Source organism: Papio anubis, chromosome 8 (assembly GCF_008728515.1).
Source record: "Papio anubis isolate 15944 chromosome 8, Panubis1.0, whole genome shotgun sequence".
NCBI lineage: Eukaryota > Metazoa > Chordata > Mammalia > Primates > Cercopithecidae > Papio > Papio anubis.
In genome coordinates, this window is record NC_044983.1 from 134,943,778 (window position 1) to 134,970,219 (window position 26,442).

Sequence of the window (26,442 nt, forward strand, 5' to 3'; positions counted from 1 at the left end):
GGCGCATGGGTATTAGGACGGCCTGTCGCAGGGGCCCTGGAAGTGGGGTGTGCAGTGGGCCCAGTGGCCGCTCTGGCAGTGCCTGTCAGTACCATCTAGAGGGAGTCGCCCCAGCCCAGGCATCATGCAACTTTTGACGCCACCGGCCAGGCCTGTCTCGTTCTTGAGGCCTGGTCTCTCGGGGCCCGGTGGGCTGAGTGCAGAGAGGACCTTCTACAGCACCTGCACTGCCCACAGTTCTCACACTTAGCAGGCGAGCAGTCAGCACTGCTGGCGGGCTTGCCTCCCTATCTGAGGGGGAATCCCTGAACTCACGGCAAGGATGCTTTCTGCTGGGCTTCCTAGAGGGAGTCATGTGCCAGGAGGCTGCATGCCCTGATGCCAGGAGATTTTTCCAATGATTAAAAATGTGGCCCTGCTGAGCAGCCTCATTTTTTATTTTAAACAACCATGGCCCCAGGGATTGGGCCTGGGCCTTGTGGAGGCCTTCTTTAGAGAAGAAAGCAATTAGAAGATGAATTAAAAACAAATTAATCTTTGTCTTCTTCCACTTGGAAGGGAATCCCGTGACAGCGAGGAGGCCAAGCGCTCGGGCCCGGGAAGCCAGTGTCACCCCTCAGCGCTGGCATGACTGGAGGTGTCCATAGCTGGACTTGCTGGCTGGGGCTGGAGCAAATGCCAGGCTTATGTGGGGTGGGGACAGGTGTGCCTGTGGAGGGGACCGCCCTGTGTGGAATGGGACTCACACTGAGCTTGCCCATGTCGTGTGCTTTACATTTCTTACTTGGTAGTGGAGGCTTCATCCTGTCCATCTTGCAAAGGAAAGAAACGAAAGCTGAGCTTGGCTCACATATTGACTCTTTCAACGTCCTAGCTCTTATACTAGTTAGACCAGGAATACCCCAGGCTAGAAGGTGACGCCGATGCAGAAATGAGGCCCGGTGCCCTTCTTCCTGCTGTAGGGAGGCCGGGGGCGCGGGGATGGGGATGCAGACACAGGGAGGCAAACGGGGTACAAGGGAAGCGCCTCGTGTGTTCGGCCAACAAAATGTTTACGGAGCCAGGCTCCCTGAAGGAGGGGCAGTCCCACGGCAGGAGGTCCTGTGCTGGGAAGGCAGGGCCAAGAAAACCTTGTGTCAGAAGGCGAAGATGGTCGGGGCGGGCTGAGGAAGCTTTCCTAGCTTCAGTGTGGGGAGGCAGGGGCAGGGAAAAGGCCAGAGAGGTAGCGAAACCGGGTTATGCCACAAATCAGCCAAGTGAGTTATGGGAATTGCTCCCAGTCCCAGGTGGTGAGACTGAGTCGGGTTTCTGATGCCAAAGCCTGTGCTGCCTCCCCATCCTCCAGCGGACCCTAGCCAAGCATCTGTGGAGCCAGATGGAGACTGTGGAAGGGCAGGGGCAGCCCTGGCCTCCCTGGCATTGAACCCAAGACACTGCATGGGTGAGAGGTGCCTCTATTCTCTTTCTGGTCCACCTCAGCATGAGCAGTGGTAGAGGTGCTGATGGCAACTGGTGAGTGGGCCGGGTGCTGCTCCAGCTCCACCCACAGCCCTCTGAATTAGAAGCTATGACTGTCCCCATTTCACAGATGAGGAAACTGAGGGTCAGAGAAGTCAGCAACTTGCCCAGGCTGCATAGGGAGTGGCAAAGCTGGAGTCTGAACCTAGCGGGGGCGCTTCCAAGCTCAATCCCCTGGGAAAGGGAAGGCAAAGCCAGAGGGGGTGGGGAGGAGTGCCTGCTGCTCACTGAGTATTTATCATCTTCCTGGCATTGCACTGGGCTCTTTACATACATGGTCCCCTGGAATCCTTGCCTCCGCCCTCTGAGATGAGTACTATTGCCATGAGGAAGGTGAGAGGCAGAGGAGGAGGTGCCTTGGCCAGACTGAAAGGCCAAGGCTGGTGTCCTGGGCCATGCCACGCGGGCAGTGCTGAAATGCCAGGACTGCTGGGAATTCAAAGGCGTGGAAGGATACGGAGAGGACGGACTCTGCTTCCTGATGTAGGGCTACAGCGGTTTCCTCTGCAGAGGAGCGAGCCTGGCGATTTTTCAGACGAGGAAAAATCATCTGAGACAGATGAGCGCTGTTCTAAACAAAGCCAAGGAGCTTTCTGAAAGGCAGCCTCCTCTGGGAAACACCAACCGCAGACGCGGGGGCTGGGCTCCCCAGGGGGACACAAATTCTGGATCCAGCTGCCACCCAATGCTCCCAGGAAGGCTGGCACCCGCTCCTGCACTCCCCTAGTCAGTCCTGCCAGGTGTGGAGGCAAGGTGGCCCTGAAGGCCAGATGTGCGGAGGGCCCAGGGCAGCGCAGCCTGCCGGCAGCCAGCACCATCACTGTCTCCAAGATAGACTCCCAGACCAGCACCCACCCAGCTGTCTGTGAAGCCGTCCCTGGGGGCTGGATGGACACAACTCCCAGCCCTGCCTCTCCAAGCCCAGGCCCCTGCACCAGCACACGCCTGTCATGTCTGATCCCCCATGCTCATCTCAGCATGAAGCATGCACATGCGTGTGTGCGTTTGTGCGCAGTGTGCTGTGTGTTGTGTGTGAGTGTGTGTGGGTGTGGAGTGTAGTGCATATGACATACTCCCATAGCTTGGAGGCTGCAGCAAGGCCAGGTCTGTGTGGCTGTGTGAGTAGGGGAAGGAGGGTGGACGGGACCCTTCGCTCTCCATCCTTGGAATACCAGATTCAGACAGCAAAGAGCAGGGAAGGAAAGCAATGGGGGCAGGAGACAGACAGCTCGGAGAAGGCCAACCCTGGGGAGTGGGCAGTGGGGCCGAGATGTGCTCTGCTTGGCCCCTCCCTCCCAGGGTGGCCTGTCTCAGGCGAACAAAAAGTGACCACATGCTCAGAAAATCATCCAAAGGGCATCCAGCAACTTGGCAAAGTAGTGAAGATTCTCCCCTTGACCAAACTCTCAGACTCCCTGAGCTCTTTCTCAATGAGGCCTCGACTTGCACATTTCCTCGTTAATTTCTGCACTGTCCTTTTGCGAGAATCCTGCAAAGTCAGTTTATCCAGCCTCCACATCTGATCACCCTCCGTATCTGATGGAGTTCCTCGCCTTCCACCAGCCCTCAGATGACATCTGATCACCCCAGCCTGTCTCAGAAGTGGAAGGCAAGGAGGAGCAAGTCACATCTCACATGGATAGCAACAGGCAAAAAGGGAGCACTTGTGCAGAGAAACTCCCATTTTTGAAACCATTAGATCTTGTGAGACGCACTTGCTGTGATGAGAACAGCATCGGAAAGACCTTACCCCATAAGTCAACCATCTCCTACCAGGCCCCTCCCACAACACATGGGAATTATCGGAGCTACAAAATGAGATTTGGGTGGGGACACAGAGCCAAACCATGTCAGATGAGGTGGGTAGCTGGGGTCTTTCTGCCTTGTGAATCTCCTAGAGTCTCTGCACTCCCTGGCTTGGTTGCTTAACCTCTTACAATCCACCAAGGAGCAGTACAGGCCTCTCTGGGCCAACAGCACTGCTGCCAGGGGAAAAACAGGGTTTTTGAAGACAACTTGGAAATGAATGCCTCCCTGTTGTCTACTTACTTAACAGGAAGGCAATGTCAGGTCCCTGAATCATGTACTGGGCAGGGGATGAGATGCCTGTGCTGGGGGACCTGTTAGTAGAGGTTGGGGGAGAAACAGAGACCAACTGGGCCCAGATACACCATTCATGGGGTGCAGGGCAAGAGCACAGCTGTGGACCCACCTGCCACATTAGATCAACGTCTGAATCTTCAGAAGTTACCAATCAAGCTCACAGCTGGATATGACACTTGTTTAATCCTCCTGGCAAATTTACCTTTGTAGTGACCAAGAAGGCCAAGTGAAAATGTAGAATTCCCGGGCCCCTCAGAGTTCTGGGCTGGAAAGTGATGATGCGGTGGGCACCAGTTCCCTGCTTCCAGCCCTGGTATTGGCTTGCCCACCTCCTCCTCCCAACTCCACACCCTGCCCGATACTATGACCCCACACTCTGACCACAGGCCTGGGACCCAACCCCTCAGCACAGCTCTGTCAGACGTCATGCTCATGGCTTGCTGTCAACACAGCAACCTCGATGACCTTACCCCATCCTCCACTTCCTGGCTCTAGGTGCTGGGTCACCCCTATCAGGGACAGCCCACTGGACAGTGGCCCAAACCCTGAACCCAGGCCCGCCCCGTTCTGCTGTCCTCTCACAGGACAGGGCCACTCTCCCAGGTCTGACACCACACCCTGAGTATTTCTCAACCCCAAGGCCTCCTGCACCACGCCTGGCTGCCTGCATTGTGCATCTGCTTCTGCTTGTCTCCCCTGACTCCCCCTTGTTTATGCTCTGGTGCTAAGTTCAGAGAAAGATTCTTGACAGAGAGAAACAGATTGTTTCTTTTGCACTTGCACAGGTAAAGCCATGCCTGGATCTATAGGTGTCCCTCTATAACCCGGCCCTGCCAGGCTCCCAGGCCCAGGGATGCTCTGCTCCTTTCTGGGTCCCAGGCCCACCCTCTGAGCCACCCAGCCCTGCAGCCCGAGTGAGGTTGCATGTGATGCCACATGCTCATTGGAGAAGTGGGAGAAGGCCAGCTTTCAGCAGCCTGCATTCGGGCTGAGGAAGACCCCTGGAGTACCTCTAACGCAAGCAGAGCAGCCCGCTGCAGACGTGCCCTGAAGTGCTGCTTCTGAGAACCCAAAGAATGATGTGTAATTAGCATATTAAGAACTAGTATGCAAATCACAGTGTTTTAAAACAGTTTTTCTCTTAAATACACTCACACACATGGCTTAACACTGCGGATAGGCTCTGAGAAATGCGTCATTAGGCGACTTGTCCTAGTGTGAACATCACAGAGGGCACTCACACGAGCCCAGAGGTCAAGCCTCTACACACTGAGGCCGTGTGGTGGAGCCCACTGCTTCTAGACTGTAAACCTGTACAGCGTGTGACTGTACTGAAAGCTGTAGACAATGGCAACACAATGGTAAGTATTTGTGTGTTACCCAAACATCTAGACACAGAAAAGATAGAGTAAAAATAAGGAATTATAATCTCATGGGACCACCGTCATACACGCGGTCCACCATTGACTGAAACGGCATGTGGCACACGACTGTAATTTAATGCTCTCCACTCCCCTCTTCTCCCCTCTTCTTCCTGCATGTGCCCAGGAAACAGATGGCCAAGGTGCGGAGGGCACCTGGGAAGGTAGAGCCCCAGGCAGCTGTCTCAGGTCTCAGCTGCAGGACCTTCAGCCTCTCATTCCACCTCTGAGTTGCCCACTGTTCACCCAGAAGGAACATCAGGACCAAGTTCCCAGTCTCAGCTGCCTGGTGATGGGAGGTGGAGCAGCGCAGTCCAGGGCAGCCCCTGCACACGCCCCGTGCCGGGTGTGAGCATGAGGCTGCAGCTGAAGCCAGGGCAGGGCCAGTGCTCACCCTGGCTTCCTGGAAGTGGGGTATGAGTCTCTGCTACGGACCAGCTGAAGCTTTCTTCATTCTGTGATTGAACACGAATCATTCCTCCGGAGGGCCTTAATTTAGCACTAACCAGGTGCTAGATACAGCAATAGGCATTTTCCAAGCAACTCATTTTTGTCTTCCTAATAACCCCGGAAGCCAGGCTTTATAGAGGAAAAAGAGCAAGGCTCTGAGAGGGTAAGCCATTTCGTTAAAACCACAGAGGAGCGCGGGGGATAAAACGTGGCTCTGGCTGAATATGAAGCTCGCGATCTTTCACTATGACTTCAGGAAGGCCTCGCCTTTGCCATGAATGAAAAAGACTCATGGATTTATCTAGAAAACTAATTCCTTATTGAGTCATGGAGAACTCTGAAATCTGACAGAAGCTACAGCATCTCTCCCGTGGGGACACGTTAAGCCCCTCCCTCCCTCCCTCCTTCACTCAGAGCAAATATTCACTGAGCAGTCACCATGTGCCAGGCTCTAGAAACAAAACAACACCCATGGCTTCCAGTCCCTTCCTTCTGGTAGGAGAAGAAAGCAGCAAACAAACAAGCGCACAGGCACATGCACACACATACATGTGCACACAGGCACATGCACACACATGCACACACACGTCAATCATTCAGGTGCTGGTAAGTGGGGACAGGATAAAGGCGGTTGGAGGCTGCCACGTGGGTCGAGCAGTGGTTCAGACCAAGAGGAAGCTGTACAAGCTAAAAAGTGGTCAGGTCAGGCCATGTTCCAGCAGGCCAGTGATGGAGCAGGCGTAGTGTGGAAGGGGTCAGGTGTGGTGTTGGGCCTGAGCAGCCAGAAGAGCTGCCTGTTGACAACTGGGGACAACGAGGAGGACTAGGACTCGGGAGATTAGCAGTATCGAGCATTTGATCTTGGCCTTGTGAAGGTGGAAGTGCCCATTAGATACATGGTTGGTCTGCTGATGGGGGGTCGTAACCCCAGGGAGAACAGTGTCCCAGAAGCCAAGTGAAGAAGGGCCTTGGGAGGAGGGAGCTATCAGTGATGGCAAGTGCGGTGAGGGCACAGGTGTGGGGACTGTGTTGGCGTGGAGGCCACAGTGACACATCCACTGTCTGGATGGATTGGTGGGAGCTGCAGCCTGGTGTGGGTGTGCTCGAGAGAGCTGGGGGGAAGGAGAGGAGGAATGAGAAGAGGCGGCACCTTGGAGTCTATGTGGCTGTGGCAGGGGCAGTGAAATGTGGTTGTTGGAGGAGGACGTGGGTCACAGGAGACGGTGGCATTTTATGATAGGAGATGCTGCAACATCTTTGCTGAAGAACCTGAAACAGTCCAGAAAGACAGACCAGGGAGCAGGGCAGGGCTGCAAAACTGTGTCCCAGAGGGACAACATGGGTCACCCATGAAGCCATGGATAGGCCATCATCCATCGTCCGGGACATGCTTAAAATGCAGGCACAACATTTCATTCCCCTCTAGTGCTGGGAGAACGGCTTTCCCAGCACTGAATGAGACCCAGGTTCAGCCGAGGTTGCTCTGCCCCCTGTGGTCTGTCCTACTATGGCCTTAGTTCACTTTCCAGAGCATGCTTATGTCCATAAGGACACACCATGCTCCACACTTAATGACCGTGGACCCCAAGTTGGAGGCATCCCTGTCCTGGTGTGTACGTAGGGCATGTGCAGGAAGACAGCTGGATCTGGATCAGCCAGGCAACCGGTTAGAGGAGGTGATCCCTACCCCTGAGCAGCCCATTCCCCACCACAGTCCAGTGCATCGAGTCTGCAAATGCGTTGGGGAAAGAAGCAGCATGCATGGAGTGAGGAAGACGCTGAAACGTGGCAGCAAGTACTCAGTTCTCGTCCCAGAACCACATTCCTGTCTCCCCGCAAGACTGATCTATACACTCTGCCTTCTCTTCTCTCCCCTCATTGTCGCCATCACCCCAGTGCACAGTAGGTCTTCAGGCCATGTAAGACAATTTGTTCTAAAGGACATACTCCGTGACCTTCCTGCCAGTCTCTCTGAGCCAGCGCTTTGGTTCCTGCATGAGGATTCACTGAACACCTGCTCAGGCTGCAAAAGGATGCACTCAAGGGTGGGGCTGCCGCCTGATCCCCCCCGACACACTCTCTCCAGTTGGTTTGTTCTCCATCCCATCGCTCAGAGGGGGACCTCACCACAGGACCTGGGTAAGTGCCCAAGTTCTGGTAGGAGAAGGGAGGAAAAGCCAGGCTGAGGTCAAGAAGACCCACTGAATGGGATTCCTAAAGCTCCCCCAGCTACAGGGTCACGGATGCCCTCAAGGGGTAGCGCTATTGGGTAGACGTGTGTGGGTTTTCGTTTTCCTAGACAAATAGCCCACAGCTTTCATCCAATCATCAAAATGCTCTGAGGCTCCAAAAGGTTAGTAGCCAATATCTTAAAGGACAGGGTGGGGCTGGGCGCGGTGGCTCACACCTGTAATCCCAGCACTTTGGGAGGCTGAGGCGGGCGGATCACGAGGTCAGAAGATTAAGACCATGGTGAAACCCCGTCTCTACTAAAAATACAAAAAATTAGCCGGGCGTGGTGTTGGGCACCTGTAGTCCCAGCTACTCGGGAGGCTGAGGCAGGAGAATGGCATGAACCCGGGAGGCGGAGCTTGCAGTGAGCCGAGATCGCGCCACTGCACTCCAGCCTGGGCAACAGAGAGAGACTCTGTCTCAAAAAAGAAAAAAAGAAAAAAAAAAAAGGAAAAAGGACAGGGTGGCCTTGGGTGGGAGGAGAGGTAAGGGCAAGAGGATTAGACTTAAGGGAAGAACAGTTTAGAAAAAGGCAAGGAAGGGAGGGCTTTTCTTGGTTTCAGGTCAGAACCCCCATCAAGGGGCTGGGCAGGTGAAATGGTGGCAGGTTCTGGAAGCCCGTGATGATGGACAGGAGCTGGGATTCCTGGGAGGCTGCCAGAGGACCCTGTGTGGGGTAGAGAGGTGAGGGTCTGGGGACAGAAGCAGGAACCGTAGGAGCGGGTACACAGATGTGTGCTCTTGAAATGCCAATCCTGTGCCAGTCTGGCTCTGAGGTATAACCCAGGAGAGCTCTTTCCCACAACTGAATTTGGATCACCCAGTCTGGTACAGAGCACACTTCATCCCCAGCCGGGGTCTGTGCCAGGGTGGGGAGCTGGCGGCACACGCAGGTAGGCTTCTCCCGCATCTGACCTCACCCTGCTGGGGCTGCCTTGAAGAGTGCAGGTGTGGCCCTGAAGCTGTATCCCTCAAAGTGCTACCAGCACAAACATCATCACCGTATAATTTCCATAGACGTAACAGCTAAAGTACAAAGTAATCCAACAGTGAAATGTTTTGCTTTTCTTTATTCCAAGGCCTCAGGGAACCTGTCAAATCTCCTTGGCCCCAAACACCAGCGAGCAGAGATGGAAAGAAAGAGGAGTTCTGACAGCCTCAGGCTCCCTCACCAGCTCTGCCAGCCCTGACGGGACGTGTGTCCTTGGGCGTGTCTGCCACCTGCTCAGGCTCAGCCCATCTGTAAAAGGAGTGGGAATGCCGAGGAGTGCCCCTGCTCCCGTACTGGGGTCTGGCCACCCACAGTTGGCTCTACACCCCTGTGGCTCCTCATGCTGCAGTAACACCCTCAAGCTGGGCCTGGCCTGGCCTCCCTGTGCCCATCACGATCCTCCTACCCCAACAGATGGCACAGTGGCTGTGCTCTGGGAGCCTCTCTCCCCAGGTTGCCTCTAGTGTCACAATTGATTCTCCAAATGCAAGTTGTGGCTCCATCTAAGTCCTTCAATACATATGTACTGACTTCTGCACCAGGGGCTCTGGAATCAGACCTGTGTTCAGATCAGGACCTGGGAGGGCACATGTGGCCCCAGGTGCACCTCCTTATTGGTAACGACCTAACCAGCATCACACGGGGACTCAGCAGCCCTTCCATACAAGATGCTCAACACACAGTTTCTACCATTAAGGTCCCTGCTCCCGAGGTCGGTCACTGGAGGGAGACGACAGTTCGGCCTCAGGCTCAGCCCACTGCCCACAAGAGCCTCCCGCCTGGCTCCTCCTAAGAACACCTTCAAGGCCAAAGCTAACGGAATGTCGCATCCTTTGGGAAGCATCCCTGTTCCCTGGGGGAATCGCTGTCTTGTGCGTCCCGCAGACCTGTGGCTACAGCACTTATCATATGTTCTCTTGAGTCCTCACCTGCATGTCTGTGCCCACGACATGACTGTGAGCCCCTGGAGTGCAGCCCTGGCACAGGGCCCGGCTGGCAGTTGCGGGACCATGTCCCCTGGACCATGCCCCCCGCTATGCCTGCTGAGGATGCCAACGAGGACCCTGACGATGACAAGGCCACAGGTCAGCTACCATGTGGCTCCAGGTGCTTTACACATCATCTGATTTAGTGGAGAGCTGGCTAGGCAATTATTACTACTTCTTATGTAACAAATAAGGCAGCCACTGAGAGGCGTAGGGACTTGCCCACATCACACAGCTAGACAGGGTACAGCACAGAAGTGAGCCAAGTCTGCACGCCTCCAAAGCCCTGCTCTTCCCACTCTGCCTGTGCTTTCTGAGGTGAGCTAAGTTCATCAACACAGGTAGAAAATGCAAACTGCTACCAGAGAAGGAAGATCCATTTCTTCTGACCCCAACAGGATGGCTGTCCCACAGAGCATCCCATCCTCACGAGGGCTCCGTCCCAGACAGAGTGGGAGGGAATGAAAGGCCTCCAGTGCCGGGTGAGATAGATCCAGGAGGAACACGCTGGCAGGTGCATGTGGGGGTGGAAGGGGGAGGGAGAGAAGATTCCAGATGGAGGGAACAGATGAACCAAGGTGCAGAGGTAGAGGCTTGGGCTTAAGCTGCACCAAGTGGCCTCTCTGGCCGGGCCCAGATTCTGCACAGAGAGGTGGAAATAACAAGCAGGACAGGCACTTCATCAAAGAAGAAACATGAGCCACCGATGAGCACGCGGCAAGGCGCCAGTCCTCTCCAGTAATCAAAGAATGCAGGCTGACAGACTGCAGCACCATTCTTTTTGACCTAGTAGACTGGCATAGATTTTTAAGGAAAATAAAAGCTATTGCTGGCAAGAGTCAAGGGAAATGGATATTTTCATACATGGCTGATTAGAGTCTAAAAGTTGTAACATTTATGGAGGGCAACCTCATAAGTAGCAAACAGCCTTGAAAATATACACAGACCCTTTGATTCAGGGCCTATTCACATTGTTAATATGGGCAGATTTATAATATAACATTAATAATATGGCCAGATTTATAATATAGTTAGTATTGTAACACTGAGAAACTAAACACTTCCTATAGTCCAAAAATATAGGGGGATGGGCTAAATACTTTTGGGAACATTTGCATAAAGGAATACTATGCAGCCATTAAAAATCATAATTTACACGTAGATTTGGTATGGAAAGACAGTGGCTATACATACCAAGTAAAAGCATAGTTTTACATATGAAGTAAAAGCATAGAAGCAATACATAAAGGATGCAGTCATTTACTCAACATCGAGGATCTGGTGCCTCCCGGGTCCTGGACCCTGGAGCCACAGCAGTGAATATGACCGCTGTGACCTCAGCTCTTGCAGTTCTCTGGGCAGGCAGGGAACTGGGGGCACAGGGCAGGCAGGTTTTGCCACCCGCCAGTGGTGGGCCGGGCCCTGCAGGCCACACTGACTGCGCTGGCCTGGAAGACTCTAGCCATATTTTCAGTGATGTCTAATTTTGAATAAAATATGTACATGGAAAATCATCTGGATAGCTGTACGCCTATCTGTTAATGGTCACCATCTCTGGATGGTGGGATTTCTGGTAACAGTCCATTTCTTCTTTGTGTTCACCTCTAATTGTTAGTTTTCTACAACAAGCATGACTTCCATTTTCATTTTAATTCATCAACAGGGGTTATCTAGACACAGAGCTCATAGCTCACTTTTATTCTAATCTTTGTACAGCTATATTAAATGTCTACTAACATGTGACATGCAGTGTGAGGGGCTGAATCGTGACTCCAAAAATTCCCATGTTGAAGCCCTAAAGCCCAGTACAATACTTCAGGGTGGGACTGTATTTAGAGACAGGGTCTTCAAAGACGTACAAAGTAAAATGAGGCCCAAGATGGGCCCAGTTCTCTCTGACTGGTGTCATTATAAGAGAAGATTAAGACAGACACACACAGAGCGAAGACACAGGAAGAAGGTGGCCGCCTACAGGCAAGGAGCGCGGCCTCAGAAGAAACCAACGCTGCTAACATCTTAACCTTGAATTTCTATGAATTTCGAGACTCCACAACCGTCAGAAATAACTTTTTCTTGTCCACCCAGTCTGTAGTGCTTTGTTAGAAAACTAATACAGTAGCCCTGTTATCCTCGAGCGCATGTTCCAAGACCCCTAGTGAACGGCGGAAACCTCAGATAGTACTGATCCTACATACACTATGTTTTTTCCTCAACATACATACCTATGATACAGTTTAACTTATACATTAGGCATAGTGAGAGACTTACAATATTAACTAGTAATACAAAAGAACAATGAAGTAAAATGAAAGTGACCGAATGCCAGCACTACAACACAGCAGCTGATCTGATGGCAGACACCTCCTAGGTGGCTCAGGGTGGGGAGCGTGTACAGTGTGGATTCACCGGACAAAGGGAGACGCAGGGCACGACGGACGAGGTGTCACCATGGTACTCTGAGCGCTGCACAATTTAAAACCTATGAATTGTTTATTCCTGGAATTTTCCATTTCACATTTTCAATCTGTGGTTGAACAAGGGTAACTGAAACCAAGGAAAGCAAAACTGAGGATAACGGAGAATTGCTGCACTTCCAGATACTTTTAGAAAGAAGCAAATGAAAACATAGAATACAAACAAAAATAAAAGAATAAAAATAAGATTAAATAATAACGATCCAAAGGCTTAAAATAAACAGTAACATAGATTTTACAGGTCAGAGAAAATGAGTGGAAGAACTAATATTCACTAAATTTTAGGTACGACATGAATTACTTTTACATTGATTTGTACAAATTGTTTACAACATGCTTTTAAAAAAGAAGAAATACATAAAGGAAGCAGTCATTTACTCAACATCTAGGATCTGGTGCTGGACCCTGGAGCCACAGCAGTGAATATGACGGTTGTGACCCCAGCTCCTGCAGCTCCCTGGGCAGGCAGGGAACTGGGGGCACAGGGCAGGCAGGTTTTGCCACCCGCCAGTGGTGGGCCAGGCCCTGCGGGCCACTCTGACTGTGCTGGCCTGGAAGACTCTAGCCACCCTGGGCAGGCTCCAACAAAAGCCCTATCCTGAGTGCTGGTCTCCCATCTGCACTGTAGGACCCTTCATTTCCTAAGGTACCCACAGCACGGCCAGCCCTTTACTCCTGGCAGCCTGGCTCAGAGGGCAGCGGCGACAATGGAGTCCAGATGCCCTGGACAGAGGCTCTGCTGCCACCTCCCGATCTTGTGTGCTGGGCTGGGACCTCTACCTGAAGAAGGCCTGGCTCCCGGAAGCCGGTCCTTACCGTGGCTCCCCGCATTTTGAGATTCACGTTTCTTTCCATGTTTTGCTCCTTTGCAGAGCAGGGAAGGCTCCAGATGAACCCACTGACGTGCAGGTCTGTGCCTGTGGCCCTACAGGCCCATGCAAGGCGGAGGGAGAGGCCCAGACTGAGTACCCTACCAGTGCCTAGTGCTACACAGAGATCATTTCACATCACCTCATGGAAACCCAGCGAGGGGAGCGTATTATCCCATTTTACAGATGAGGAGATGGGGGCTGGGGCCTCGTCAGGGATTCATCTGACAGTCCCCAAACCCCTTCACTCTAGCCATCGCCATGGCCACCATCCCACCCACGCTCCTGGGATCCTGAGAAGTCCCACACTCTGCCCGTTAGCTCCCCAAGGCATCTGTCTTCGGGGTGCACACAGCCACCCCTACTGCCTCGCCTGGAGTCGGCTACGCATAACATTCCCAGGGCCACAGCTAAGCCCAGGTGCATCACTGCAGAGCAGCTTCGTGAAGCAGGTGAGGCTGGAGGCTGAGGTCACTGTGTTCCTTTCCAGCCTAAAGTCCCAATAAGGCACTTCTCCAGGAGGCCCACAGCTCGTGCCCCGGGCCACGTCGCAGCGGCTGTGGGTCCCATGGCAGGACCATGCCTCTGAGGGAGCACTGGCTGCCTCGGGAGTCACGTGGGCTGCACCTACCCGGCAGGCAGGGCTGTGTGGGGTTAATCACCCAACACGACGCCTGGCGCGCGCAGGTCTCTGCCTCTGTCTCTGACAGGTTTCAACGAAAATCCAAAGTGAATGCTTTGTTCAAATGAAGCCAAAGTTCCCCATGGCTGCCAGAGGCCCCGGCTACATTCCTGGAGCTCGTCCTGAACGCCTCCCTGGGAGCAGGCAGTGCAGCAGACAGCACTGGGTGGGAATCAGCAGCCTGAACCGGCGACTGCCCCGAAGGGAAATGGAGGAGGTGATGGCGCGAGTCCTCCCCGGTGGATGGACCTCAGAGGTCGTTCGGACAGCTGGGTCGCTAGGCTGAGCTGGACAGTGACAGCTACTTCCTGCTCACCACACCATCGCTCCCACGCTCCATGCCAGCCTGCGCCCTCCCTGCAGCCCCCACCCTGCCTTCCAGGCATCTGCTACCTGCCTCAAAGTCCTTCACCGCCCGTTCACTCCAGCCGGCAGCAAAACCACCCACCAGCCACCTCTGTAGTGCTCTGTGCATGTGGAACCTTTGCCTGAAACTGACCAACCAATCAGCCGTGCATTCATTCATCCAGTGACTCTCAACTCAGCTCTTCCTATGTGCCAGGCACCCTTCTAGAAAGAAAATTAAAATGTCTAAAAATAAATAACATAGGAAGACAAAGGGCCTGTTTTCAGGGAGCGCATGTTTAGTGGAGAAGTCAGAAGACATCGAACATCATCTCCCACGTGTGGCAGCGGTCGACCCTATGAAGGAAAACCAGGCCGGCTTCAGGGGAGAGGGGCACGGTGCTGAGCTGGACCAGGTGCGCGGGGAAGGCCGGAGCTGCAGGCTGCTGTGAGTGAGGCGGGAGGGAGACGAGCTCCCCAGGCCACGTGGATGCAGGCGAAGGCCACGGGGGAGGCAAGAAGGAGGCCACGAGAAGCTCCCACACCTGCCCTGAGTGAGACAGAAGTCGGCAAGGGCTGAGCAGAGGGTCACAGACGGATTTATGGATCACAGGCCACTGCGGCTTCCCTGTGAGAAGAGACTGTGGGTGGTGACACTGAGTGGGGACATGTGGAAGGCTCTGGAAGGGGCTCAGGAGAAACCGGAGGATGGAGGCCGGGACTGGGGGCGCAGTGGGCTGGCCAGCCTCAGGTAGGGCTGTGTGGGCGTGTGCACAGATGCGTGCGAGTGTGTGTCTGTGCGTGTGCATGTGCGCACACCCTGGGGCAGCTTTATCTCCTCCAACACAATCTCATCCCCGTGACCTTCACCGTCCACTCAAAAGCGTCACTGCCTGGAGAGGCCCCCTTCCCACTGACCACCAGGGACAGCAGCTGTGCCGCGTCCTCCCTCCCTGGCTCACCTGCCTTAGCACAGTGCAGTGTTTCCTTGGCCTCCCCAGGACCGGAAGCAGCACATGGCTGGAAGCAGGTGCTCGATAATGTTTCCCGAAGGAACGAGGGCATCTCCTGGCAAGGCTGACCTGTCTTATTATCATCAATTATTGAAATTGTCATTTCCTGATAGGGACAGGAAGACTTGGCAAGGGAGCAGAATCTCGCCAGTGGACAGGTGAGGGGCAGAGCTAGGAACGTACTTTGCTCTTCTGGCCCAGCCTTAATCCCTGTGGATGTCACACGCTTTTGGGAGTTCCCAGGGGGGACACAGAACACACAACATCAACAGCAAAGTCTGCAAGTCCCAGGAACAAGAACCTGAGGGGAACACTCGGATGGTATCATGCTGCCTCATGCAATGCTTAACCAGAGAGTGGGGCACAGGCTGCCACTAAGGGGTCCAAAGGGGCTCTGGTCCCCAAGATTGTCTAAGGACCAGAGTGGGCCCAGGAGGCATCTTTGGGGCTGTCCCGGGCTGTGGGGCACCTAGCACTGACCTGGGCGGGACTCTGGGGAACCCTGGGCCTCTACACAGACCCACACCCACCCAGGGGCTCACAGGGCCACCTCTGCACCAGATGGGAGGACCTCAGCCCCTTCCCACCTGCCAGTCCGGAGGCTCTGAGGGGCTGACTCCCAGTCACAGGGTGAGCTCTCTTCACTTGCTTCTCTAATAAAAGCAACCTAAATGAGAATATTGGTCTCTGGAGACCGAGCCGAGCCCTGATTATTCATTCCCTTTGTGTCTTCCATTCCTGTAAACATTTCCCCTTTGCACAGGCTGATACATTTGCTTTTCCCAGAAATGCTTAAGAAAAGGCCTCTGGCCTGGGCTGGGCCCAGAGCATGTCGTTCTCAGCTAGAAATCACCAACCGCTTTTCTGGGGCACTGGGAAGTCGAGGGGCGCTGGGGAGTTGAGGGGCCGAGGCCACATCGTCAGGGGAGGGCTGTGGGCTGACTCGGGGCATGGCGGCAGCCCAGGGCTGAGTCCCAAGGGGATCTGAGGCCAACCTGGTTTCCCCCCACAGATATGGCCTGGCCTCACCAGGTGTTAAGCCCAGAGCCCAGGCTGTGAGTCTGGCAGGCTGGGGCCACCCTGGCATCCCCCTAGCTGGCCACTTCCCTCTTGTTTCCTGTTGTCCCACAAGGTGAAGCCCAAATTCTGTAGCCTTCAGAGACCTGCCTGACCATGGTCAAGACGAAGTGCTTGGCTCTCTGTGGCCATCTGTCCTTCCTGCCCAGTACCTGGGCCTCAAAGTGCCCTGTGCCTGGAAATGCCCTCGTCCATTTCCACAGATGAGGGTCAACTCTGCCTTTGGGACACACCCAAGGCAGGTCCACTCCAGACAGTGTCTCTGGGCCATGCATCTGACAAGCGAGGCCGCCCCTGGACCAGCCTCCCAGCTTCTGTTGCTTCTGGCTCTGAGTTGTCTTCCTCCTCTCACCAGGCATTTTCAGAGGTCTTGAGCAACAGCCACCAGCCCTGACCAACATCCTTCTTGAGGACAAGAGGACAAGGCTGGTATCTGCCAGGACCACGTGCTAGTCATGGGGGCCTGGGACCCAGCCTCAGTCACTGGGCTCCCCAACAGGGTTCCTTCCACCCTGCAGGCCTCCTGCACAGAGATGCCAGGCTGCAGCCTCCCAGTCAGATGACTCAGTGCACAGATGAATTCAGCCACACCAGACAAAGCCAACAGGCCCAAACAGGGGACGTCAGCTGCTATGTGATGTCATCCCATTCGTCACAACACAGTATTGATCGGTCTGTCCTCCGTGACCCAAAGAGAGGGCACAACGAATTGGGAAGGACGGGGTGGCACCAGGGTGAAGACACATGCTTGTCACCCAGTGGTTAGCATCGCTTGTTTACACAGGTGATGCATCTCAACTCATTCGGCAAACGGGAGCTTCGTTATAAAATCGATTGCCTAATTAGGAAGGCACAGCTGACCACCCAGGCCTCGTTCGCAGCTGTGTTCTGAACCTGGACTCTGCCACATGGCTCGGAGCCTCTGGAGCTTTGGTCCCATCATCTGCCTGTGTGCACGTGTGTGTGTGTGTGCATGCATGCACAGAAAGGCACATGTGTGCTGGCTTCAAGAGTTTGGTATAGGACAGGCTCCCCAGCTAACAAAAGGAATGATAACTCTTACCTGGGAAACGACTGCATAAAAAGTTCCTCAGGGAAAACAAAAATGATTCGGAGGCAATAAAAGCCAAAGTCCATTGTGCCTGTGAATTACTATAAAATGACAACATGATCGCTTTCGCCTAAACCACCAATTCATGATGTGGGGGCTGTGTCTTACACCCTCTGTAGTTCCTGTGTGCCAGTTCCCAGCTTGCCTGTAACCCCTGCGGAGTCATTCTTGAACTAGCCCCAAACACTGAGGTTCCAGCCACACCAGGCCCTTCCACTCTTGGAACACACCACCAAGGTCCTTCACCTTCCATGGCCTCCTGCTCTGATCATCTTTCAAGACTCAGTTCAATTGCCACCAGGAAGTGTCTTCTCTACTGCATCATCAAAATTAAACACAGTCCTCTTTTCTATGGATTTCCATTTCAGCATTTAGCAGAAAGTACTTCTGCACCATCTACCTTGGTTAGACCATGTGCTCCTCAGGGACAGGGCTAGGCAGGGTCTGACGAGGCTGGGTGCTTAGAAAATGTTTGCTGAATGAAGGATAGAGAGCTTCATTTTTCTAAAGTTTACCCATGAGAGTTGTTAAAATTGCTTAGGTCTGGCTCCAAATAAGCCCCACAGGGAACACACGTGCCTGTTTATTCACTGTGTTATCCCCTAATGCAAGAGCTAAATGTACTACCTAATGCCTTGTAGGGCATTGTAGAGGCGAGGCCTTGTAGAGGTGAGGCCAACATTTCCTGAATGAGCAAATGAATGAAGGAATGATTTCCTCCTTGACAATAAAGGATTCATGTATTTATCCTGGCCATGAGACTTCTTACATAATGTGTATGTTGGTGAAACAAAATCTTATCAAAACATTCAGAATGAAAGAGGCTTCTGCTTCCAGTCAAGATGGAGTAACAAGGACAGATTAATCCTCCTCCTGGAACAAACAACATAAAACAATAAAACAGACGAAATACATGAAACAATGGTTTCCAAGACACTGGTCATTAGGGAACAAAGAACAGAGAGAGAAAAGACACAAATGAAATGAACCCTAGAATCATCCCAGCTCATTGCGACAGCACAGGGAGTAGAGACCTCTGGGGCACCTCTAAAGACTGTGAGTTGAGAAGCTAGAACTGAGAGTCTAGGAAGGTGAATGCAGCTAGAGTTGACAGGACAGAATACTGGAGAGGAGACAAGAAAGCTGCAGTTGAGGGGGAAGGAGTGATGGAAGGAAGGGAGAGAGAGAGGAAAAAAAAAAAAAACAACTATAGAGATTGGTGGAGAGTTCCCTTATGGATTCAGCAAGACACTGAAAGTACCCAAGACTAAGGGCAAGAAACACTTGAGAAGTTATAGGAAAATGTGCCTGATGCTCACACAGAGTGAGGAATAGTGCCTGTTTCCATCAGACACACACACACACACACACACACACACACACACACACACACGCACACATCAGAATTCATAAGGCATTAGGTAGCACATTTAGCTCTTGCATTAGTAGTGGGGAATAATTAGTCCTAGACTAAACACTGCTCTGTTTCTGCCTAAAAAAATCTTAAAAGCAAAACCTAAAAGGATATAACTGTTTCTGAGTAATTTAACTGTATCTTAGCATCTCAAAGATATTTATAGCCAGCACCCAACAAGACAAAATTTATAATGTCTGGCACCCAATGAAAGATTACCAGGCATGCAAAGAAACAGAAAAATATGACTCACAACGAGGAGTAAAAACAACCCATCAAAACAGGCCCAGAACTGACATGAATGTTAGAATTAGCAATGAGGACATTAAAACAGTTATAATTGTATTCTATTTGTTCAAAAATTTAATGACATAGAAGATACAAAAATGATCCAGATGGAACTTATGTCGATGAAATATATAACATCTCAGATAAAAACAAAAAGGATGGAGTTAACAGATTAGACCTTGCAGAATTAAAAATAGTGGATTTGAAGACACAGCTATACAAACTATCCAAAATGAAACACACAGACACAAAAATTTTATTAAAAGAAAACGCTGGTAAGCTCTGAGACAATTTCAAGTTGCTGAACACAGCTGTAATTGGAGACCTCTGAAGGAGCAGAGAGTGGAGGGAGACAGGAAAATAATTTTTTAAATAATGGCCAAAATTTTCCCAAAATCCATAAAAACTATAAACTTAAAGATCCAAGAAGCTACACAAATCCAAAGCATAAGACACATAATGTAAACTAACCAAGGCACACTATATTGTAAAATGTTTTTGCCATTACTTTTAATGGCAAATTAAAAGTAATGGCAAAAACTGCAATTACTTTTGCACCAATCTAATAAATACTGCTCAACACCAGTGACAAGAATATTAAAATTAGACAGAAAAGAAAGACATGTTGTATGCAGAGGAACGAAGATAAGAATGACAGCCAATTTCATATCATAAACAATATAAGAGAAGCGACGGGACAACATCTTTAAGTGCGGGCTGAGTAGGGCAGAGAACTGTTAACCTAGAATTCTGAACCCAGCAAAAAATCAACTCTTTCAAAAACTAAGGTGAAACAAAGAATTTTTCAGCAATACAAAATCAGAAAGCATTCAGCAGCAGTAGACTTGCATTATCAGAACTGTTAAAGTCTTTAAAGCATAAAGAAAATAGCACCATATGGAAACACAGATTAATAAAAAGAAATGAAGGTACAGGAAATGGTAACTACATGACTAAATACGTAAGATTTTCTTCTTGAAATCTTTTTACAGTTATAACAATGTCCTGTGGGGCTTATAACATAGGTATAAATAAAACGTATGACAACAATAGTCTGAAAGCCCATAGGGAGGATTGCGACTATATTAGAATAAGGTGGTCATAGTACACATGGAGATGTATAATGTCACTTCATGACAGACTATAAGTCAAACATGTATACTCTAAACTCCAAATGCGACCACTAAAATAATAAAAGAGTTATAGCTAATAAGCCAACAAAGGAGATCAACTATCTTTGTTCATAGATGACATGGTTGTCTATTAGAAAATCTAAAAGAATTGACAAAAAAACAAAACAAAACAAAACAAAAAACCTCCTGGAATGAAGAGCAATAATTAGAAGGATGCAGGATACAAGGTTCATATACAAAAGTCAATCACTTTCCTATATACCGGCAATGAACAAGGGAAATTTGAAATTAAAAACATAGTATCACTAGCATCCCCAAAATGAAATACTGTGATATAAATCTAACAGAACATGTACAAGATCTACACAAGGAATACTACAAAACTCTGATGACAGAAATCAAAGAAGAACTAAACAAATGAAGAAACAGTCTATGTTCATGGGTAGAAAGACTCAATATTGTCAAGATGTCAGTTCTTCTTAAGTTGATCTACAGATTTAATGCAATACCAACTATAATCCAACTGTGGACATTGACAAACTGATTCTAAAGTTTATATGGAGAGGTAAAAGACCCAGAACAACTAACACTAACATTGAAGGAGAAGAACAAAGTCATAGTACTGACACTATCCTACTTTAAGACTTGCTATAAAGCTACAGTAATGAAGACAATGTGGTATTGGTGAAAGAAATAGATCAATGTACCAGAACAGAAACAAACGGATCATGGGAACAGAACAGAGAGTTCAGAAATACACTCATGTCTATATCATAAACTCTGACAAAGGAAGAAAGGCACTAAAATAGAGAAAATATAGCCTTTTCAACAAATGTTGCTGGACCAACTGGACATCCACATACAAAGAAATTAATCTAGACATAGACTTTATGCCCTTCACAAAAAATTAGCTCAAAATGGATTGCAGATCTAAATGCAAAATGCAAAACTGTGAAGCTCCTAGACGATAACACAGGAGGAAATCTAGACAACCTTGGGTATGGCAATGCCATTTTACATACAACACCAAAGGTAGAATCCATGAAAGAAATAACTGGTAAGCTGGACTTCATTACAATTTAAAGCTACTGCTCTGTTAAAGATATCGCCAAGAGAATGAGAAGACAAACCATAGCACATATTTTCAAAGATTTATTTGGCAAAAGACTGTTGTCCAAAATATACAAAGAACTCCAAAATCCCAATGATAAGAAAACAAACAACATGATTTAAAAATGGACCAAAGAGCTGAACAGACATCTCAACAAATAAGAGGAGAAAAAGCAAATAAACATATAAAAAGATGCTAAATATCATATGTCATTAGGAAATTATAAATTAAAGTAACGATGAGATACCACTACATGCTTATTAGAATGACCAAAACCTAAAACACTGACAATCCCAAGTGCTGGCAAGGCTGTGCAGCAACAGGAACTCTGTCATTGCTGATGAGAAAGCAAAATGGTACAGCCACTTTGGAAGAGAGTTTGTTGATTTATGACAAAACTGAAATACTCTTACTAGTATAATCTAGCAATTACACTTCTCGGTATTTATCCAAATGAGTTGAAAATTTATGTCTACACAAAAACCTACATGTGGATGTTTATAGAAATTTTACTCATAATTGCCAAAACTTGGAAACAACCAAGCAACCTTCAGTAGGTGAATGGATAAACCGTACATATCGACAACGAAATAGTAGCACTAAAAAGAAATGAGATATCAAGCCATGAAAAAATATGAAGGCAACATAAATGTGTATTAACAAGTAAATTAAGCCAATGTGAAAAAGCTACACACTGTATAATTCCAACGATATGACATTCTAGAAAACGCAAAACAATAGAGGTTAGGGAACAAAGAAGGATAAATAGGCAGAGCATAGAGGATATTTAGGGCAATAAACCTGTTCTGTATGATACTCTAATAGTGGATACACATCATTAGACATTTATTCTAATGCATAGAATGTACAATACCAAGAGTGAACCCTAGTGAAAACTATGAACTTTGGTTGATATTGATGTGTTAATGTAGGTTCATTGATCATAACAAATGTACCACTCTAGTGTGGGATGCTGAGAGTTTGAAAGGTCTGCGTCTGTGGTAGGAGGGAGGGGTATATGGGAACTCTGTACTTCTACTCGGTTTTGCTGTGAACCTAAAATTGCTCTAGAAATAGTCTGTAAAAATAATGGAATCATGAAAGTACTCAGTGAATCCAAAAGAAGTCAGGAAAAGAGAAAAATAGAACAAAGAACAGTTGGGGAAGGTAGAAAACAAACAGAAGATGATATACTGAAATCTAAGTGTATTAATAATCACATTAAATGTCAATGAACTAAATGTAGGTGCACCCAATAAAAGGCAGAGATTTTCAGGATAAAAAAAAAGCAAGTACTTACAAAAAATGTACTTTAAGTATAAAAAAGTTGGTTAAAATTTAAAGTATGGAAAAAGGGCCCAGGTATGGTGGCTCACACCTGTAATTCCAGCACTTTGGGAGGCCAAGGCAGGCAGATCACTTAAGGTCAGGAGTTTGAGACCAGCCTGGCCAACATAGTGAAACCCTGCCTCTACTAAAAATATAAAAATTAGCCAGGCATGGTGGCGTGCACCTGTAGTCCCAGCTACTCAGGAGGCTAAGGTAGGAGAATCACTTGAACCCAGGAAGTGGAGGTTGCAGTGAGCTGAGATCATGCCACTGCACTCCAGCCTGGCCACAGGGCCCCCTCCCACGAAAAAAGAAGTGTGGAAAAAGGTATATCATGTTAATACAAATGTAAAGAAGGTTACATTGGCTATATTCACATCATAGCAATTGATATTATAAAGTTACAAATGCCATTTCATAAGTATAAAGGGGTCAGTTTCTCAAAAAATACATAAGAATCCTAAATTACGTACCTAATAACAGAGCTCCAAAATTCGTTAAGTAAAATCTAATGGAGCTGATTGGAAACAGACAAATCTACTGTGGTAAGGTGGGCAATTCAATATCCTGTTTCAATGATCGATACCAGCAAACAGAAAATCAGCCAGGGCATAAAAGACAGAAATGACATTGTCAAACAACTTGTTCTAATCAATATTTGCAGAACATCCTGCTTGAAAATAGTAGAATATAAATTATTTCAAGTGAACATTGAGTATTTATCAATATAGACCATATTCTTGACTAGAATTTAAGTTTAAAAGGATTCAAGTCATACAATGTATGTTCCCTGACAACAATGAAATTAAATTAGCAATCAATAATGGAAAAATGCATGTAAAATTCCCAAACATTTAGAAACTGAACAACACACTTCCAAATAACCCTCAGGTCAAAGAAGAAATTAAGTGATAAATTAGGAATTATTTTGAACTGAATAAAATGAAAGTATAACGTATCAAAATTTGTGAGCCATCACTAAAGCAATCCTTACAAGGAAATTCATAGCACAAACCACCTATTAGAAAAAAACTCTCAAATTTATGATTTCGTCTTCCACTTTATAAATCAGGAATAGAAGAACAAACTAAATCCAAAGAAAGAAAAGAAAAGGATGAACAGCAAAATGGAAATCAATGAAATAGCAAACAGAAAATCAATAGAAAAAAATCAATGAAACCAAAAGCTGGTTCTTTGAGAAGCTCAACAGAATCTATAAATCTCTAGCCAAACTGATCAGGAGAGGAAGGAAGATATAAATTATCAATATCAGGATAAAAGAGATGATATCACTGTAGGTTCTCTAAATATTGAAAAGAAAATAAGGAAATATTCTGAAAGTCTCATTTCATTACATATGACAACATAGATAAAATGGATAATTTCATTGAAAGACACACACTACCAAAGTTCACTAAAGAAGAAACAGCTAACCAGAAGATTCTTTAATATACCTATAAAAGAAATTGAATTCATAGTCAACATCCACAAAGAAACTCCAGATCGCGATTATTTTACTAGCAGATTCTACCAAACATTGAAGAAAGACACAAACTCTTCCAGAAAATCAGAGGGAATATTTTCCAACCCATCCTCTGAGTCCAGCATTATCCTGATGCCAAACCAAGACAGGAATGTTACAAGAAAACTACAAATATTCCTTGTAAATATAGATTTCAAAATTCTTACAAAGTTTTTCAGGATATTGAATCCAACTTACATGGAAAAATAATATCATTACCAACTAAAGATTATCTTAGGAATGCAAGGTTGGTTTAGCATTTGAAAATGAATCAATGTAATTCACCATATTAACAAATAAAAAAAGAGAAACCATATGATAATCTTAATGGCTGCAGAAAAAGTGTGTGACACAACACAACATTCATTCCTGATTAAAAATGTAAAAACTCTCAACAAACCAGGACAGGAGAGAGGTGCCTCCACCTGATCAAGACCATCTCTGAAAATCCATAGACATCATACTTAAGGGTAAAAGACTTCATGCTTTCCCCTTCAGATCAGAAAATGTCTTATTCTCAGCACTTCTATTGAACACTGCACTGGAATAACTAGGCAAAGAAAAAATAAAATGCTTTAGTATAGAAAAGAATTAAAATTGTCTTTATCCTCAGACAACATGATTGACTTTGTAGGAAATCCAGTGGAATCTTTAAAAACAGCCACTAGAACTAATAAGTAGGTTTAGTAAGGTTTTAGGCTACAAGATCAACATATAGGCCAGGCGTGGTGGCTCACACCTATAATCCCAGAACCTTGGGAGGCTGAGGCAGGTGGATCACCTGAGGTCAGGAGTTCGAGACCAGCCTGGCCAACATGGTGAAACCCCGTCTCTACTAAAAATACAAAAATTAGCCGGGTGTGGTGGCGGGCACCTGTAATCCCAGCTACTAGGGAGGCTGAGGCAGGAGAATCGCCTGAACCCGGGAGGCGGAGGTTGCAGTGAGCAGAGATCACGCCTCTGCACTCCATTTTGAGATGGAGTGAGATGGAGTGAGACTCCATCTCAAAAAAATAAAAAATAAATAAAAGATTGACATATATATATATATAAATCAACTGCATTTCTATATAGTAGCACAAGCAATTGGAAATTTAAACTTAAAAAATACTATTTACAATAGCATAAAGAATACAAAATACTTAGGGCTGAATCTGACAGAAGGCGAGTGAGATTGGTATGTGGAAATCCACAAAATACTTAGAGAAATTATAGACGGCTCAAAAAAATGAAGAGATATACCTTGATCCTGGTTAGGAAAACTCAACGAAGATGTCAGTTCTCCCCAGATTGATCTACATATTCAACATCATTCCAATAAAAATTCCAGCAGGCTTTTAAAAAAAAATATAGAAAGTGGCACACTGATGAGAAGATTCATATGGAAACACAAAAGACCTAGAATGGCCAAAATATTACCTGACTTCAGGAGTTTTCGCACAACAGCCATAATGAAGACTGCGTGGTATTAGTTTCAAGACAGACAAGCAGATCCATAAAACAGAATAAATGGTCCAGAAGTAGATCCGACATATACAGACAAATGATGTTTGACAAATATGCAAAGGCAATTCAGTCAAGAAAAGATCGTCTTTTCAACAGATGAGGCTGGAGCAACTGAATACACACTCACTAAAATGAACTTCAGTCCCCACTCTGTATTCTGTAAAAAATTAACTCAAAATGAAATAGAGACCCAAATGTAGAACCTAATACTACAAAACTCCTGAAAGAACACGTGGGAGAAAACTCTTTGTGACTTTGAGTTAGGCCAAGATTTCTTAGATATGACACCAAAAGCACATGCCTTTTATAAAAGAGATACTTGGTCTGGCAGGGTGACTCACACCTGTAATCCCAGCACTTTGGGAGGCCAAAGTGAGTGGATCGTGTGGGGAGCTGGAGACTAGCCTGGCCAACATGGCGAAATCCCGTCTCTACTGAAAAAAAGAAACAAACAAAAAATTAGCCGGGTGTGGTTGTGGGCGCCTGCAGTCCCAGCTACTCGGGAGGCTGAGACACATGAATTGCTCGAACCCGGGAGGCGGAGGTTGCAGTGAGCTGAGATTGCACCACTGCACTCCAGCCTGGGTAACAGAGGGAGACTTTGTCTCAAACAAACAAACAAACAAACAAACCCAGTAAAATAATAGGCAAAAGATTTGATAGACGCTTTCCTAAGGAAGATAATATAGATGGCAGGCAAACATATAAGGTACTTAACACTGTGAGTCAGTAGGGAGATGCGAATGAAAACTCCAGCGAGACGCGAATTCACTCATCTGTTAGAGGGCCTAGGGTGAAAATCACCGACCACATCAAGTGCGGTGGGGAGGTGGAGGAACTGGAACTCTCATGCATTGCCAGTGGGCA

At 48.1% G+C, this 26,442-nt stretch overlaps 1 protein-coding gene across 5 annotated transcripts in view; it reads right to left on the minus strand.

The window, feature by feature from the left end:
- The window catches only part of TRAPPC9 (trafficking protein particle complex 9), a 713,063-nt gene that overhangs the window by 24,052 nt on the left and 662,569 nt on the right, over window positions 1-26,442 (minus strand). The gene's annotated exons all lie outside the window — the stretch shown is intronic.